This window comes from Camellia sinensis, chromosome 1 (assembly GCF_055761805.1).
Source record: "Camellia sinensis isolate YWXY chromosome 1, ASM5576180v1, whole genome shotgun sequence".
Taxonomy (NCBI): Eukaryota; Viridiplantae; Streptophyta; class Magnoliopsida; order Ericales; family Theaceae; genus Camellia; species Camellia sinensis.
In genome coordinates, this window is record NC_138961.1 from 120,972,588 (window position 1) to 120,990,429 (window position 17,842).

At 39.7% G+C, this 17,842-nt stretch overlaps 1 long non-coding RNA gene across 1 annotated transcript; it reads left to right on the forward strand.

Moving 5' to 3' along the window:
• The first annotated feature begins 969 nt into the window (after positions 1–969).
• On the forward strand, positions 970–15,863 carry LOC145797106 (uncharacterized). The gene is made up of 4 exons (XR_014338188.1): positions 970–1,196; positions 1,396–1,566; positions 2,678–3,751; positions 15,578–15,863. It is a non-coding gene; the product is annotated as an uncharacterized LOC145797106 (long non-coding RNA).
• Positions 15,864–17,842: the final 1,979 nt, after the last annotated feature.

Consider the following 17,842-nt stretch of genomic DNA (forward strand, 5'->3'; position numbering starts at 1 on the left):
AAATAAACAGATCTAAAATAAATACATTTTTTTATAAACAGATCTAAAAATAAACAGATCTAAAATAAAAATATATAAACAGATATATATATATATATAATAAATAAATTTAGAGAAAAAAAAAACAGAGTTTGAAGAAAACCCTAGATCGAAACCCTAGATCGAAATATATATATACACTCAGATCAAAACCCTTAATCGAAACCCTATATACACTCAGATGTATATATATATATATATATATAATATAGACATATATATAAACCCTAGATCGAAATCCCTAGAAAGAGAGAGAGAGAGATACCTAAACAGAGAGAGCACTGAGCAGCGACAGAGGAGAGGAGCGGCGATGACGAAGGATCCGCGGTGAGGGAGAGAGCAATAGCCCCGTCGTCGTGTGTGTGTGTGTGTGTGTGTGTGTGAGAGAGAGAGAGAGAGAGAGAGAGAGAGAGAGAGAGAGACGGGGAGGTAAAACGGTAAACGGCAGAGGTGAGGCGGTAAGGGAGGCTCGGTGGTGACGGAGGATCGCCATCAGCGAGGAGGAAGGCGCGGCGGTGACAGATGAAATGAAAGAGAGAGGGAGAGACCAGCGGCGAGTGTGAGAGAGAGGGAGGAGCGCCGTATGTGGGAGGTTGAATGTGTGTGTCTGTGTCAAACCTAAACAAAAACCAAGCATATATATATCCAGGGACAAAATCGTAATTTCAGCTCGGGGACTAAGCGGGGCGGGGCGGGGCGGGGCCGGGGCCGGGTCGGGTCCGGGTCTGAAACACCTATCCCCGTTCCCGGCCCGGATATCATCGGGGATGAATTTTTGAATACCATCCCCAGCCCGTAGGGGATATTTTTCGGTGAATAACCACTGAATTCGAGGTCGGGGGGTCGGGTCACCGTCGGGCCGATTTCAGATTGCCATCCCTATTTTCAATGATCAAAATGATTTAGTCAGCAATAAAACTAATTTTTTTTGGTGGGAACATTCCATTTTTCCGCCTCATTTTCGTTTATGTTTAATTTTTATTTATTTTTTATTTCTCAGTATGTATCGATACATACACCAAACGAAAAACCAATCAACACGTTAAAGTTTGCTCTCACTCTGGTTGAACTACCCATCGCTCTCTGTCAGTACACCGTCTCATCGCCACCGTCACTCACCGTCGCTCACCATCTCAAGCCCATTGATTTTGATTTAGGTCTCTCTCTCTCTCTCTCCCTTCCTCTATTTTTCCATTTCATTGTAACTCTAGGGGTTTTTTTTTGTTTTTTTGTTTTTGATGTTGTAGGAGTTTCATTTATGGAAAACGAGTAATTGGTTATGATTTTTGTTCTAAATTTAGGATTTTTTTTTTCTTTTTGTTTTGTTTTGTTTTTTTTTTTTTTTTGTTGATATAGAGGCTTGATCTCTCTTGCTAAATAATGAATATATGCATGGAGATTTGAAGTATTTTACCTTCAACTTAGAAACATAGTTCATCCCACAAACAACATTCAACCGATTGGTCTGTTCCCGAAACAACATTCAACTTGTAAATTGCTATCAATCTGGTTCAAGAAACAGACAAGGTATGCCCTTCTTCAACTTCCATACGCCATTAGTTGTGCAATCCAATTCCTAATTTCATTATCCTATGGTTGCTTGATTGAAAACTCTCTTGGCTCTTTGTGTTTGTGTTTCATTTGTCCTCATATTGAATTGGATTTGTGGTTGTTGATTTGTACTTTTCATACATTTGTTCTTTCCCATGAATTTGTTCTTCTTGTTAGATTTTTCGCCCTCCAACTGTTTGATGCAATGCCCGAATCAAAAATTTATCTGTCTCTGCTCATCTTCTTCTTCTACTTCTTATGTTGTATTCTGAAGTCACATATTGGTTTGGGTTTTAATATTTAATAAATTTATTTGTTATTCCTTTAGACCCAAGAAAAAATATCATGAAACAAGAGAAGAAAATTAAGAATCCAAAAACTGCTGACTTTTTAAGTTTTAAAGGTATTCCCTGAATGGTTCAGCCCAATCACTGTCTATTTTAAAAAATTGGGGTCAACAGTGGGTAGTTTCCTAAACGAGGTCAAAGTGGCCATGCCAGCAATGACTTTTAACCTCTCTCCATGTATGTGTATGTTGCATTTCCGAGAAAGTTATATTCAAAGGTGAACATGAGATGTTGTGAGGGCCAACTTATGTCACCATGATCATTTATATATACATGAATGCATGTATGTATAGTTGTAAGGAAAATTTATATGTCACGTGCACCCTCTTTCAAAGAAATAGTTTTGAAATATCAAAATATCATTTTTAATATTGTTGATATAGTGATTTAAACTAATCACCAAACAAATACATTTTTTGATGCGATATTGTTGATTTATGTTTGTTAAGTTGTTGAAAGACAGAATAATTCTTGTATGCTGTGATCTCTCATTTATTAAATGTTAATGCATTTAGCATTTCAAATAATTTTTCTTTATCAGTGTAAAAAATGTGTGACATTAATATTTTGATGCTTGACCTTAATAACAATACATGTTTGGGAAATGAAAGGTTAGTGTATATTCAATGAATAAAATTGTATGGGAAAATTACCACAGTGCTACATTCGAAAAATAATTACAAGTACATGAAAAAAATTATGATTTTAATAATTATTAATATTAACGGATTCTGGTGTAGGGAAAAGCTGCATTGTTCTTCACTTTGTTCGTGGTTAGTTTGATCCAACATAATGTAAGGATGCTTCATTGCATTGTTTGGTGACATCTCGTATTAGAAATCTGAATTGTTCTAAGTGCATATTTATCTATGTTCCTTTAACGCTTTCTATTCATTTCAAGAATGCTTTTTATCCTTTCTTAATTTACTTTATTTTTCTAAAGAATGTTTCACAAATCGTATATTCAGATATTTTGTGATTAACTATTGTTAGTGTCTTTGGAATTCAATTGATATCTATGGATTGTGTAATTAACTATTGTTAGTGTCTTTATTTTTCTATCATTTGGTTTGCTGCTATGGGTTCCCTTTTTCCTCATCTCCCTTGAGTTTCTTCATTTTCCTCCAATGGAAGACAAAAGTTTAAGCTCATATATACCCATACTCATCATTCCCCCTTGCTCCCTTATTAATTGTTTGATGTTTGAGGATCAAAGCAAAGGTTAAAAGCCCCCTCAAAACAGCCTTTGCTACTGCAAAATTCTGAGTTTAGGATCGTATTTTCGAAATACAAAAAGCAATATGTGGAAAATTTTCATTCTAGATTTTGCATTTATGTGGACACGAAACTTTTGTCTATACGTGAAAATTTTGAGTTTAGGAACATTTTCCCAAAACGCATGCCTTATTTAACGCTAGACTTGCGTCATTATTTTTTTCGTGAATTTCATTTTGCCAGAAGGAAAAACACGAGAAAGATATGATTAGATACAAGTCTTTGTTTAACTTTGTAAAAATCCTTTTCCATACTTGCATTTTATAGGTTCATCTTCTAAACAGGACAATTAGCCAACTTACAGGAATGGTTTGATTTTCTTTTATATACTCTTCTTATGTGCTTGATTTGGATCTTCTAACATGTTTTGTAATTATGTGGTTCATGGAAACTGAGTTGATGTTGAAGAGATCACTCCGCAATAATATAGAGACGTTTGAATTCCAGGCTGAGGTGTCTCGGTTTATGGACATCATTACCAACTCACTTTACAACAATAAAGATATCTTCTTTAGGGAGTTATCTCCAATGCTTCTGATGTAAGTATATTTTTGCTTGGAAATTTCCTTGGTTATTAAGTTTCTTGTGATTAGATGTTGTATTGGATTTAATTGTTATTCTATTCCAATTCAGGCACTGGATAAAAGTTGAGGTCTTGAAACCTACGAACACACACATAGAGACACAAGATAGTACTCTTATCTAAAAACAAGATTTAAAATATATATATAATTATATTCATAAAAACTTATTTTCCAAGTACAAGCATTTCATATGTTGTTTATCAAATTTAAGCACTTTTAAACTTAGTTTTCCTAACCTAGGTAGTTTTTAGAGTTTGTGTCAAAAGCACTGTATGGATGTGACAAGCAGCTTCCTCATGACAAATACGACCCGTGGCCACAGATGACATGTAATTAGCATGCTTAGTTTGAGAGTTAGAGCCAAAAATGTCTTAAACTTAGTGGAAAAAGAGCTTTCAGGGGACGAAAATGAAAAACAGCCCTGAAGCACTATATGGATGTCACGAGCAGCATCCCCGTCACAAATAGGACTTGTGGTCACAAACGACATGCACTTAGTACGCATAGCTTCAGAGTTAGAATCAAAAACGCCTTAAACTTAGTTGGAAAAGGGCTTTCAGGGGACGAAAATGCAAAACAACCCCCGAAGCATTGTATGGTTGTCACAGGAAGCATCCCCGCCAAAAGTAAGACCCGTGGCCATAGACATCATGGAATTTAGCACGCGTAGTTTGAGAGTTAGAGTCGAAAATGCCTTAAACTTAATTGAAAAAGGACTTTCAGGGGGCGAAAATGCAAACTAGCCCCTGAAGCACTGTATGGATGTAATAGGCAGCATCCTCATCACAAATAGGACTTGTGGCCATAGACAGCATGCACTTAGCATGCATAGTTTGAGAGTTAGAGCCGAAAACGGCTTAAACTTAGTCAAACAAGGGTTTTCGGGGGGCAAAAATGTACAACAGTCCCGAAGCACTATATGGATGTCACAGGCAGTATCCTCATCACAAATAGGACTTGTGGCCACAGACGACATTTAATTAGCACGCGTAGTTTGAGGGTTAGAGCTAAAATCGCCTTAAACATAGTCGAAAAAGGGCTTTTAGGGGTAAAATGCAAAACAACCCCTGAAGCACTGTATCGATGTCGCGGGCAACATCCTCATCACAAATACAACCTGGGGCCATAGACAGCATGTATTTAGCATGCATAGTTTAAGAGTTAGAGTCGAAAACGCCATAAACTTTGTCAAAAAAGGGCTTTCGAGGGGCAAAAATGCAAAACAGCGCCCCAAACCACTGTATGGATGTCATGATCAACATCCTCGTCACAAATACGACTTGTGGCCATAGATGGCATGTATTTAGCATGCATAATTTGAGAGTTAGAGCTGTAAACGCCATAAACTTAGTCAAAAAAGGGCTTTCGGGGGGGCGAAATTGCAAAACAGCCCCCAAAGCACTGTATGGATGTCATGGGCCGCATCCTCATCACAAATAGGACATGTGGCCACAAACGACATGTAATTAGCACTCTTAGTATAGCGATCCCGGGTTTACCCTTGTTATACCGTGATCCGGACATGTGTCCGTGGATGTTGGTAGTTGTTTATTATTTTGTTTACATCCTTTTACTTCGTATTTGAGTTATAGGATGTGTTGGGCGGATTTGTTTCAGGTTGGTTGAGTTTAGAAACCAAAACTAGTTGCCCAGATTTTTGGCCTGTACGCTCGAGCGGAGGTGTTGGCGCTCGAGCGGAGATTACACCCATTCAGTATTTTCCTGTGCAGCGTTGTACGCTCGAGCGTGGTATTGGCCGCTCGAGCGGGGTTGTCTGAGTGCCGCTCGAGCGTAGGGTTGGGAGCTCGAGCGGAGGTCTGGTTCTGCAAAAGTGCTGGGCGAGTGCATTCTGCGCTCGAGCGGGAGGTTGGCCGCTCGAGCGGAAGTCTGTGAGTGGCCGCTCGAGCGGGGTGTTTTACGCTCGAGCGGAGACCTGGGTTAAAGTCCCGAAATTGTGACTTTTCAAATCACTTTTTCACTTTCTCTTCTCTCTCTTACTTTTCCAAAATCACCATTGTTGAGCCTCTCACTCTAGACTCTACCTTCTCTCTAGGTATTGATCTAATAGGAGTGATTTACTCACCTTTGGCCTTTACAAAAAAGTTGTTGATCGTCGAGGGCTTCATTTTAATTTGAAAATCTCGGGTTTTGGAGCACGTTGGGTTTTGTCGTCTTCTCCTTTGGGACTCCGAATTTGAGGTAGGGATAACCTACTCCTCTCTATGGGTTTTGTCTTTAAATTTTGGTATTTTGAGATGTTGGGCTTGGTTTGGTAATTTTGTGAAAGTTTGGGGCTTTTGTGTAATTTTACAAAAGTTAGGGTTTTATTCATAATAAACCTAGATGCATGTTTGGCATAGAAAAATGGAATGATTGTTGAATCATTGATGAAAATGGGACCTAAGGGTTGAAATAGTAATTATGGAAAATGGCCTAATTACATTGTTTAATTAATTGGGATAATTAATTGGTGAGAAATGAGGAAATAGAATGTTGATTGAATATCCATTTGTGCATTTATTTTCTGTTTTAGAAATAACTGCTTTGGGCTATCGGTGGAGGATAGTCGAGATTGTTGTAGACAATGCATGATGATTAGGTAAACGGAAACTAATCAATGGAATGTGTCATGGAACTTGACGGTTGATAGAATACATTAATTGTGTGTATTGTGTGATTGTATATAGAACCAATGTGTTTATATACGTTATGTGTAGAGGAGGAGATAGGGGATGTACTCCGCGGTTTAGGGGAAGATAGGGGATGTACCTCTAAACCGGATAGGTATTGGGAGGAGATAGGGGATGAACTCCGTAGACACAGCTCATATGCTTGTCTAGAGAAGTGAAGATAGAGCTCATATGCTTATCTTTGTGAAGTGTGGATACAGCTTGTATGCTTATCTGAGGATATTGTTGTTATACATATCTGTTGTAGAGTGTGGATACAGCTTATATGCTTATCTGAGGATATTGTTGTTATACATATCTGTTGAGAATGTGGATATAGTTTTTATACATATCTGTGGAAATGATGATAGAGCTAGTATGCTTATCTGTTGTTAAAGGGAAAATGAAAAGTAATTGGGACTTGTAAGTCGTTGACATAAATATGTTATTTATGTGATTGTATCAGTGTTGACCAACTATCAATTGCTAATGTTTTAGTCAATGTCCATGGTTGGTTTAGTGCATTTCTACTGGGCTGTGGCTCACCCTATATGGGAATATCATTTTCAGGTACAGGAAGCATGCCACCTCCAAGGACATAGTTTGGGAGGCTAGAGGCGGACATAGTGTAGTTGTTTTACTTTTGATGTATTACATGTAACTTCAAGCCAAGGGCTTAATGTGTAACGAGTTAGTACTCTTTGTTGTAACCAAGTGTTAACTTGGAAAGTTGTAAGCCCGTAGGGCATTTTGTTTTGATGTTAACATGTAATACTTACGTAATGGAACTCAATAAAATAAAGGAATGTGGTTAGTTTATATGTAAATGCATGTCTTATCTGATGGGTTTAATGTTATTATTTTGAGGGCGTTACAACTTGGTATCAGAGCGTACCGGGTTCGAATACTTTGGGTACGTGGGAAGTGATTAGGATCACAATGGGTTTGTCTCGCTTGATAGAGACTTAGATGTAGTATCATATGCTATGTGCTTAAATGCTAACATGCTTATGTGACTATGTGGGTATGGGATTTAATTTCTAGGATGTTGATTGGATCCTTGAGTTTCTGGGAGTCTTGTTGGAAAGGTACTTGATCAATGCTGTTTCTAACCGGAACTCTAGTAACGTCTCGGGACTATCATTATCCGGAAATGAAATTCGTAAGTGCTTATGTGTTTATGTACTTACGTGGAGTGAATTACAGTTGTCCATGCATTAGGACGTGAGTGTTTAGTTTCGGCACACTTATGAATGTGCTAACGTTCTGTGTTGCCTTTATTAGGATGTCAGGACGAGGAAGAGGTGCTAGGCGTGGTAGACCTGCGAGGCAGGAAGCGCCGTTACCGGGTGAGATTCCGGCAGTGCAGAAGGGAGTTGGGCAGGCCAATGTGGCCGAGCCAGTAGGTCAGCAGGCTATGGGTGCCTTGGCCAGAGAGATAGCAGGAGCTTTGGGTATTCTTAGAGCTGGGAATCAGGCAGCTGAGACAGGGCCTTCCTTCTTGAAAAGGGAGTTCTTCCGGTGTAATCCGGACGAGTTTATCGGGGATCCTAAAGAGCCGCTTAAGGCAGATGAATGGCTCGAACAGACAACGAAGACGTTTGAGATGCTTGGCATCGAGGACGGAGCACTGAAAGTGACCTTGGCATCCTTCCAACTGAAGGGAGATGCGGGTCAATGGTGGAAGTACGAGAAGGTTAGTGTGGGCAGTACTTGGGAGGCGTTTATAAATGCTTTTCAGGAGAGGTTTTTGTCTGCAGCAGCTAGGGAGAAGCTGAGGGATCAGTTTAGCCGGCTTAATCAGCAGGGCTTGTCAGTGGCCGAGTTTAAGGCTACTTTTACCAGTCTGTCCAGGTTTGCACCTGAACTGGTGGCGTCTGAGGAACGCCGTTGCTATGAGTTTGAGCGGAAGTTGAGGCGGGGCCTCAAGTTGAGAATTGGTGGGTCTTATATTCGAGAGTATAGACACCTAGTGGATGCTGCAGCTCATATGGAGCTTATGATGCAGGAGGAGGATGAGGGTCAGAGAGGCTCCAAGAGGAGTCAGGATAGTCAGAGTGATGGCAGGAGACAGAAGGGTTATAACCCTCAGCAGTCTCAGGGTGCAGTCTCTAGATCGACCTTTCCAGTGCCGAGGGGAGGCTCGGGGAGAGGCAGTCAGGGGGAATTCACTTGTTACAAGTGTGGCCAGCTGGGTCACAAGGTTTCTGTTTGCCCGCAGAAGGGTGGGGGTCAGAAAGCTGCTTCTTCTTCAGCTAGACCGCAGAGTCAGAGTTTGGGCAGGGGGCAGCTCTTGACTTGTTATCAGTGTGGACAACCTGGGCACATGAAGAGGTTTTGCCCACAGTTGAGTGCCACTTCGGGAGCGTCTGGTTCTAGGCAGACGCAGGGTTTTCAGCCAGCTCAGTCTGTGCAGGCCTCGAGGGCCAATCCGGGAGTTTCGTCATCCCAGTCTGTGCAGCAGTCTTTTGCTCCGAGAGGTGAGCAGGTAGACCAGGGGCCTACGGGGCGCGTGTATGCTGTTACCGCGCAGGATTTAGTACCAGCTCCATCAGTAGTGAGAGGTACTTTTCTGTTTTGCAACTCAGTTGCTAATGTGTTGATAGACACGGGTGCATCTCATTCTTTTGTATCTGCTGCATTTGCATCTATTTTGGAATTGGAGTTAGCACAGTTAGCATCTCCTATTTGTGTGGTATCGCCTTTGGGTGGTGAGTTGATCCTGAAACAGGGTATTAGAGGATGTGATATAGAGGTCGCCGATTATAGGCTTCCTTTTCCGTTTGTTGTCATGCCCATGAAGGGTTTTGATGTTATTTTGGGTATGGACTGGTTATCGTCATACCGGGCTGTTATTGATTGCTACCGCCAGAGGGTCACGTTATGTACCTTGAGCGGGGAGTGGTTCCATTTCTTGGGAGACCGGGTTGGTAGTGTTTTGCCACCGGGGTATGATTCGCGAGGGCGAAGTGAGCTTAGTAGTCTACTTGCCAGCTTTGAGAGTGGTGAGTGTGGTGAGACCCAGGTTGTATTGCCAAGGGTGGTTTGTGAGTATTCGGATGTCTTTCCCGAAGATCTTGTTAGTTTGCCACCTCACCGAGAGATAGAGTTCTCTATTGATTTAATGCCTGGTACGGCGCCGATTTCTATGGCACCTTACCATTTTGCTCCAGCAGAGTTGGTTGAGTTGAAAGTTCAGCTCCAGGAATTGCTCGATAAGGGCTTTGTTCGCCCTAGTGTTTCACCGTGGGGAGCACCGGCACTCTTTGTTAAAAAGAAAGATGGTGCCTTGAGATTGTGTATAGACTACCGGAAGTTGAATCGGGCTACGGTTAAAAATAAGTACCCTATGCCCCGTATAGATGATTTGTTTGACCAGTTGAAGGGTTCCCGTTGTTTCTCTAAGATAGACTTGAGATCGGGTTACCATCAGTTGAGGGTCAGGGAGGAAGATATTCCTAAGACGGCATTCCGTACGCGGTATGGCCATTACGAGTTTCTGGTGATGCCATTCGGGCTTACCAATGCACCGGCAGTCTTTATGGACTTGATGAACCGGATTTTCCGGGAGTTCTTAGACCGATTTGTGGTTGTCTTTGTGGACGACATCCTTATCTATTCGTCTTCTGAGGAGGAGCACGAGGCACACTTGAGAGTGGTGCTTGAGTTACTTAGAGCCCATAGGCTGTATGCCAAGTTTGGGAAGTGTGAGTTCTGGCTGAGGGAAGTCAAATTCTTAGGCCACGTGGTATCCGGGGAAGGGGTGTCTGTTGATACCTCCAAGGTTGAGGCAGTGCAAGATTGGGCACAGCCTAAGAGTGTGTTTGAGATCCGCAGTTTTCTGGGATTGGCTGGGTACTACCGTCGGTTGTGAAAGATTTCTCCAGGTTAGCGTCACCGTTGACTAGACTGACTCGGAAAGGAGTCAAGTTTGTGTGGAGTGAGACTTGTGAAAAGTCGTTCCAAGAGTTGAAAGTTAGATTGACCACCGCTCCAGTGTTGATTATTCCGGAGAGAGGGTTGGGTTATGCGGTTTATTGTGATGCCTCACGAGAGGGTTTGGGTTGTGTGTTGATGCAAGAGGGGAAAGTGGTAGCTTATGGCTCACGTCAGTTGAAAATACACGAGAAGAATTACCCCACACACGACCTAGAGTTAGCAGCTGTGATCTTTGCCTTGAAAATCTGGAGGCACTACCTTTATGGTGAGAGGTTCGAGGTATTCTCGGATCATAAGAGTTTGAAGTATCTGTTTACACAGAGAGACTTGAATTTGAGGCAGAGGAGATGGATGGAGTTCATCGAGGATTATGATTTTGAGTTGCATTATCATCCGGGAAAGGCCAATGTTGTGGCCGATGCCCTTAGTAGGAAAACCATTAGTGATGTAGCTTGTATAGCCATCCGGGAATGGGAGATATTGGGAGCACTTGGCGAGTTTGATTTGCTACTGGGCGAATCTGTCGAGGCTGCGGCCTTGTTTTCTGTTGTTGCGCAGCCTACACTTGTGATTAGAGTGTTAGAGGCACAGAGAGGTGACCTTGAGGTAGAATCCCTCCGAGAGAAGATCTCCAGTGGGAAAGTTGAGAAGGGTTTGACGGTGTATCCCGACCTGAGTGTGAGATACCGAGACCGTTTGTTTGTACCGGAGTCTTGCCGAGAGGAAGTACTCCGAGAGTTTCATCATTCGCGCCTTGCGGTGCATCCGGGAGGTACTAAGATGTATCAAGATTTGGGTCGCCAGTTTTGGTGGCGGGGTATGAAGAGAGATGTGGCTGTTTTCGTATCGAAGTGCCTTACTTGTCAGCAAGTGAAGGCCGAGCATCAGAGGCCAGCGGGTTTGTTGCAACCCTTGCCTATTGCCGAGTGGAAGTGGGAGCATGTCACTATGGACTTCGTTGTAGGTCTTCCGAGGACTCAGCGGGGTAGTGATGCTATTTGGGTGGTTGTAGACCGGTTGACTAAGTCGGCGCACTTTATTCCTATGCGCGTGAAAGATTCGGTAGATCATCTTGCCGACTTGTATATTCGGGACATAGTGAGATTGCACGGGGTCCCAGTAACGATCGTCTCAGATAGAGATCCTCGTTTTACTGCTAGGTTGTGGCAGAGTTTGCAGAGTGCACTGGGCACTAAGTTGACCTTTAGTACGGCTTATCATCCTCAGACTGACGGGCAGTCCGAGCGTACTATTCAGATCCTCGAGGATATGCTTCGGGGTTGTGTCCTGGATTTCAGTGGGACGTGGGAGAGGCACTTGCCATTGGTAGAGTTTGCCTACAACAACAGTTTTCAGTCTAGCATCGGTATGGCACCGTTTGAGGCCTTGTATGGCCGACCGTGTAGGTCTCCAGTGTGTTGGGCCGAGGTGGGTGATGCACCTTTGTTGGGTCCAGAGTTAGTTGGGGAGACGACGGAGAAAGTTGAGCTTATCCGTAGGAGGCTTGTTACAGCCCAGAGTCGACAAAAGAGTTATGCCGACCGTAGGAGGAGGCCTTTGGCGTTTGAGGTAGGTGATCATGTCTTTCTGAAAATATCACCTAGACGAGGCCTGATGAGGTTTGGGAAGAGTGGGAAGTTATCCCCTCGGTTTATTGGTCCTTTTGAGATCCTTCAGAGGATTGGTGAGGTTGCTTATCGATTAGCCTTACCACCGCAGTTGTCCGGAGTGCATGACGTGTTTCATGTGAGTATGCTTCGGAAGTATGAGCCAGATCCATCACATGTGCTGGATTGGAGCGATTTAGAGGTAGATGAGGATGCCTCGTATGAGGAGAGACCGGTTCGGGTCTTGGATAGGCGGGATCAGGTCCTGCGTGGCAAGACCATTCCTTTGGTGAAAGTCTTGTGGAAACATCACGGAGTGGAGGAAGCCACTTGGGAACGTGAGTCGGGAGTCCGTGAGAAATATCTGGACTTATTTGTTGATATGTAATCTTGTATTTAAATTTTACTTTTTGTTGAACTTAAGAGCTTTTAGATATGTCTTAAGTTGTGAAACATTGAAAATGTTTTGATTATTGGAAGTATGTTTGGAACTTGCCTCATATGGAAGTTGAATGTGACACTATATGTGTTGAATATATTGTTGAAATTGGAAAGATAGTGCATAATGTTAATGCATGTTGAAAATACATATGTTGTTTACATATTGTGATATGTCTCTTGTTAAAGGGATGGGATGACCGGTAATGGGTCGAATTGTTGAATGTTAAATTGTAACATTGTCTAAAATGAAGGAAAACTTGTTTTGAAAACTTGTGCTTAATTTCGGGGGCGAAATTCTTTAAGGGGGGGAGGTTATAGCGATCCCGGGTTTACCCTTGTTATACCGTGATCCGGACATGTGTCCGTGGATGTTGGTAGTTGTTTATTATTTTGTTTACATCCTTTTACTTCGTATTTGAGTTATAGGATGTGTTGGGCGGATTTGTTTCAGGTTGGTTGAGTTTAGAAACCAAAACTAGTTGCCCAGATTTTTGGCCTGTACGCTCGAGCGGAGGTGTTGGCGCTCGAGCGGAGATTACACCCATTCAGTATTTTCCTGTGCAGCGTTGTACGCTCGAGCATGGTATTGGCCGCTCGAGCGGGGTTGTCTGAGTGCCGCTCGAGCGTAGGGTTGGGAGCTCGAGCGGAGGTCTGGTTCTGCAAAAGTGCTGGGCGAGTGCATTCTGCGCTCGAGCGGGAGGTTGGCCGCTCGAGCGGAAGTCTGTGAGTGGCCGCTCGAGCGGGGTGTTTTACGCTCGAGCGGAGACCTGGGTTAAAGTCCCGAAATTGTGACTTTTCAAATCACTTTTTCACTTTCTCTTCTCTCTCTTACTTTTCCAAAATCACCATTGTTGAGCCTCTCACTCTAGACTCTACCTTCTCTCTAGGTATTGATCTAGTAGGAGTGATTTACTCACCTTTGGCCTTTACAAAAAAGTTGTTGATCGTCGAGGGCTTCATTTTAATCTGAAAATCTCGGGTTTTGGAGCACGTTGGGTTTTGTCGTCTTCTCCTTTGGGACTCCGAATTTGAGGTAGGGATAACCTACTCCTCTCTATGGGTTTTGTCTTTAAATTTTGGTATTTTGAGATGTTGGGCTTGGTTTGGTAATTTTGTGAAAGTTTGGGGCTTTTGTGTAATTTTACAAAAGTTAGGGTTTTATTCATAATAAACCTAGATGCATGTTTGGCATAGAAAAATGGAATGATTGTTGAATCATTGATGAAAATGGGACCTAAGGGTTGAAATAGTAATTATGGAAAATGGCCTAATTACATTGTTTAATTAATTGGGATAATTAATTGGTGAGAAATGAGGAAATAGAATGTTGATTGAATATCCATTTGTGCATTTATTTTCTGTTTTAGAAATAACTGCTTTGGGCTATCGGTGGAGGATAGTCGAGATTGTTGTAGACAATGCATGATGATTAGGTAAACGGAAACTAATCAATGGAATGTGTCATGGAACTTGACGGTTGATAGAATACATTAATTGTGTGTATTGTGTGATTGTATATAGAACCAATGTGTTTATATACGTTATGTGTAGAGGAGGAGATAGGGGATGTACTCCGCGGTTTAGGGGAAGATAGGGGATGTACCTCTAAACCGGATAGGTATTGGGAGGAGATAGGGGATGAACTCCGTAGACACAGCTCATATGCTTGTCTAGAGAAGTGAAGATAGAGCTCATATGCTTATCTTTGTGAAGTGTGGATACAGCTTGTATGCTTATCTGAGGATATTGTTGTTATACATATCTGTTGTAGAGTGTGGATACAGCTTATATGCTTATCTGAGGATATTGTTGTTATACATATCTGTTGAGAATGTGGATATAGTTTTTATACATATCTGTGGAAATGATGATAGAGCTAGTATGCTTATCTGTTGTTAAAGGGAAAATGAAAAGTAATTGGGACTTGTAAGTCGTTGACATAAATATGTTATTTATGTGATTGTATCAGTGTTGACCAACTATCAATTGCTAATGTTTTAGTCAATGTCCATGGTTGGTTTAGTGCATTTCTACTGGGCTGTGGCTCACCCTATATGGGAATATCATTTTCAGGTACAGGAAGCATGCCACCTCCAAGGACATAGTTTGGGAGGCTAGAGGCGGACATAGTGTAGTTGTTTTACTTTTGATGTATTACATGTAACTTCAAGCCAAGGGCTTAATGTGTAACGAGTTAGTACTCTTTGTTGTAACCAAGTGTTAACTTGGAAAGCTGTAAGCCCATAGGGCATTTTGTTTTGATGTTAACATGTAATACTTACGTAATGGAACTCAATAAAATAAAGGAATGTGGTTAGTTTATATGTAAATGCATGTCTTATCTGATGGGTTTAATGTTATTATTTTGAGGGCGTTACACTTAGTTTGAGATTTAAAGCCGAAAATGCCTTAAACTTAGTCGAAAAAGGACTTTCGGGATGCGAAAATACAAAACAACTCCCGAAGCACTGTATGGATGTCAAGGGTAGCATTCTCATGACAAATACAACCTATGGCCACATATGGCATGTATTTAGCATGCGTAGTTTGAGAGCTAGAGCCAAAAATGCCTTAAACTTAGTTGAAAAAGGCCATACGGGGGGGCGTAAATGCAAAACAACGAACCCTTTTGTTCTTGAATTTTACACACGTCCCCTGGTTAATGTCTATCTACATAATGAAACTACATAAATCTTAATAGACGAAATTGAATTGTGACCACTCTTTTGCTATAACAAACATTCATGTAATGTAATACCAAATTTGAAGAATAACAGCAATGATATCCACTCCATACACACACTAAGACAAAGGTGATTGAATAATTGTAGAATGATGAACTAAGACTATTATAATGCATGCATATACATATGCATGATTGATAATTTTCCTTATCTGCTGCATGATCTAATTTCCATTTCCATTAATTGAAAAAAAAATTAAATAAAAAACTTTACAAGGGATAGATCATAGTCACCACCAAAAGGCTATCATTAATGCATTAGTATTAGTTTTTTTTAAAAAAACATGAATAGATAGCTACATTGAAGCATGTATTTATAGATACTAATGTGTGCAATTTTATTTTATTTTATTACTTATTTATTTATTTATTTATTTTGTAGATGGCTTTTGGTGTGGACTTGTGGATAATCCATTTTTGTGTATGGAGGACAATTTAGACTTTTGTATAATCTTGCTAATTGTGTTGTCCTCTGGTTTTGTGTGGATTAGTATTATTTGTACAGATAATTTTTGGCATCGACTTGATAATTGCAAGCGTGGTGTATAGATTACCTTTTGTCATGGTACAAATAATTACAAGCATGGTACATAGATTACCTTTTGTCATGGTACAAATTACGATGGTAATTTGTACCACGACAAATGGGCATTTCGCTTAGTACTACATATATTTTTTGTATACAGAGGGCTTGATTTTTTTAACTTGTTATGTTTTGCATGGAATTATTATTTTAGTTTGGACTATATAAGCCCTGTTTGGTACAGCTTTTTTTCAGCTTATTTCAGCTTTTAGCTTAATTTAAGCTATTTTGATGTGTTTGGTTTAGCTTAACAATGCAGCTTATAGCTTTTTGTAAGTCAGAAATCAGCTTATTATTTGAGTGGGGCAGGAGAAGCTTAATTTATAAGTCAGAAATCAGCTTATGCTCATAATTATAAGCTATAAGCTGTTAAGGCATAAGTTATAAGCACTTTCTCACAGCTCTACCAAACAGGGCCATAGTACATGTTGGACTATGGTTTGTATGGAATTTTACATTTAAAATTATTCATTTTTTGATGGTTGGAAGTGAAATGGATGCAGATCTATTGTGGAATGATTGATAATATATGTATTATTTTGTTCATATATAGTATAGGTTGCACGAAATACATATAGGCTGTGGACAAATTATAATTTGGAGAAAAAACATAAAATCATGTTTATGGTGACTAAACAATTCATAGGCAAAAAGGAAGTATATATTTTAGCAACTAAATAGTTAGTAGCTAAAAACAAAATTAAAAAAATTTAAAAAAAAATAAAAAAAATTGGCAACTAAAAGTTTAGTAGCCAAAAAACAATCAGACTTTAAGCGACTAAAATATTTAGTAGTTAAAAAATTGCAAAAAAAAACAACAAAAATATTTTGGCAACTAAAGATTTAGTAGGCAAAAACAAGTCAGACTTTAGACTACTAAAAGTTTAGTAGTTGAAAAAAATCAAACATTAGGTGACTAAAATATTTAGTAGTTAACAAAAAATTAGATGAACAACAAAATATTTTTGGTGACTAAAGATTTTGTAGACAAAAATAAATCAGACTTTAGGCGACTAAAAGTTTAGTAGCCAAAAAAAAAAATCAAACTTTAGGCGACTAAAATATTTCTTTGCTAAAAAAAAAGTTTTAGTCAATAAAAATAATTCAAGTTTTCACGACAACAAGTTTTAGTCGTTGAAAATGTTATATTTAATTTTAATTTTAATTTAATGCTTTTGGCGACCAAAGAAATGGTCAGCGATTGAATACTTTTGGCGACTAATTAGTCGCCAATAGCCTTTCTCGACAATTGTCCACCAACTAACTTGGCGACCAAAACTTTTAGTTGCTAAAAAATTTTGCCGATTAAAACTTGACGTTTGACGACTAAAAATTTAGTCGCCAAAAGTGCTATTTGTTGTAGTGTATATACATTGATTTTTTTTAATACAAATATACAAAGAATAAAAATCACATTACGGAAAGTGAAATTGAATATGTAGATATATATGTTGAGCTAGTGGGTGACTCGTGCGATGCATAAGAATTTATTTTTAAAATAAAAAATTAATTTTGAGTTTTAATGTTTTGCGTAGAAAATTTAACAATTGAAAGCTAAATATAAACAAATTTGTTAATAGCTGATGGAAATTCTTGTCACTATGTGTGATCCTATATAAAATAAGCTCATAAAAAAATAATGTGTATTCTCAACTTGAAATCAACTCCTTATTTGTATTAATCAAATTTACCAAAAATCATGGATTCTACTCGTATCAAAATATTTTTTTCAAAAAAAATAAAATTAAAAATAACAGAACATTCAATAATATACAAATTATAACTTGGTTATAACTCATGATGTATTATTTTAATTAGTAATCAAAAAGGTCTTTTGCTAATTTCTTAATTTTTTTATTATGTCTAAAGTGGTGCATTGGGTCTTTAATTATAATCCAAGTGGTGTTTGATAACAGTATAATATTTTTATATGACAAATATTTAAATATTTTATTATACGAAAAAGTGCTTAAAATGAGTTGACTCAAATGTAGAATTTATGCTTATATCAATAAGATCATAAGAGTTATTCACATTGATGTATAAAAAATATAAAACCAAACC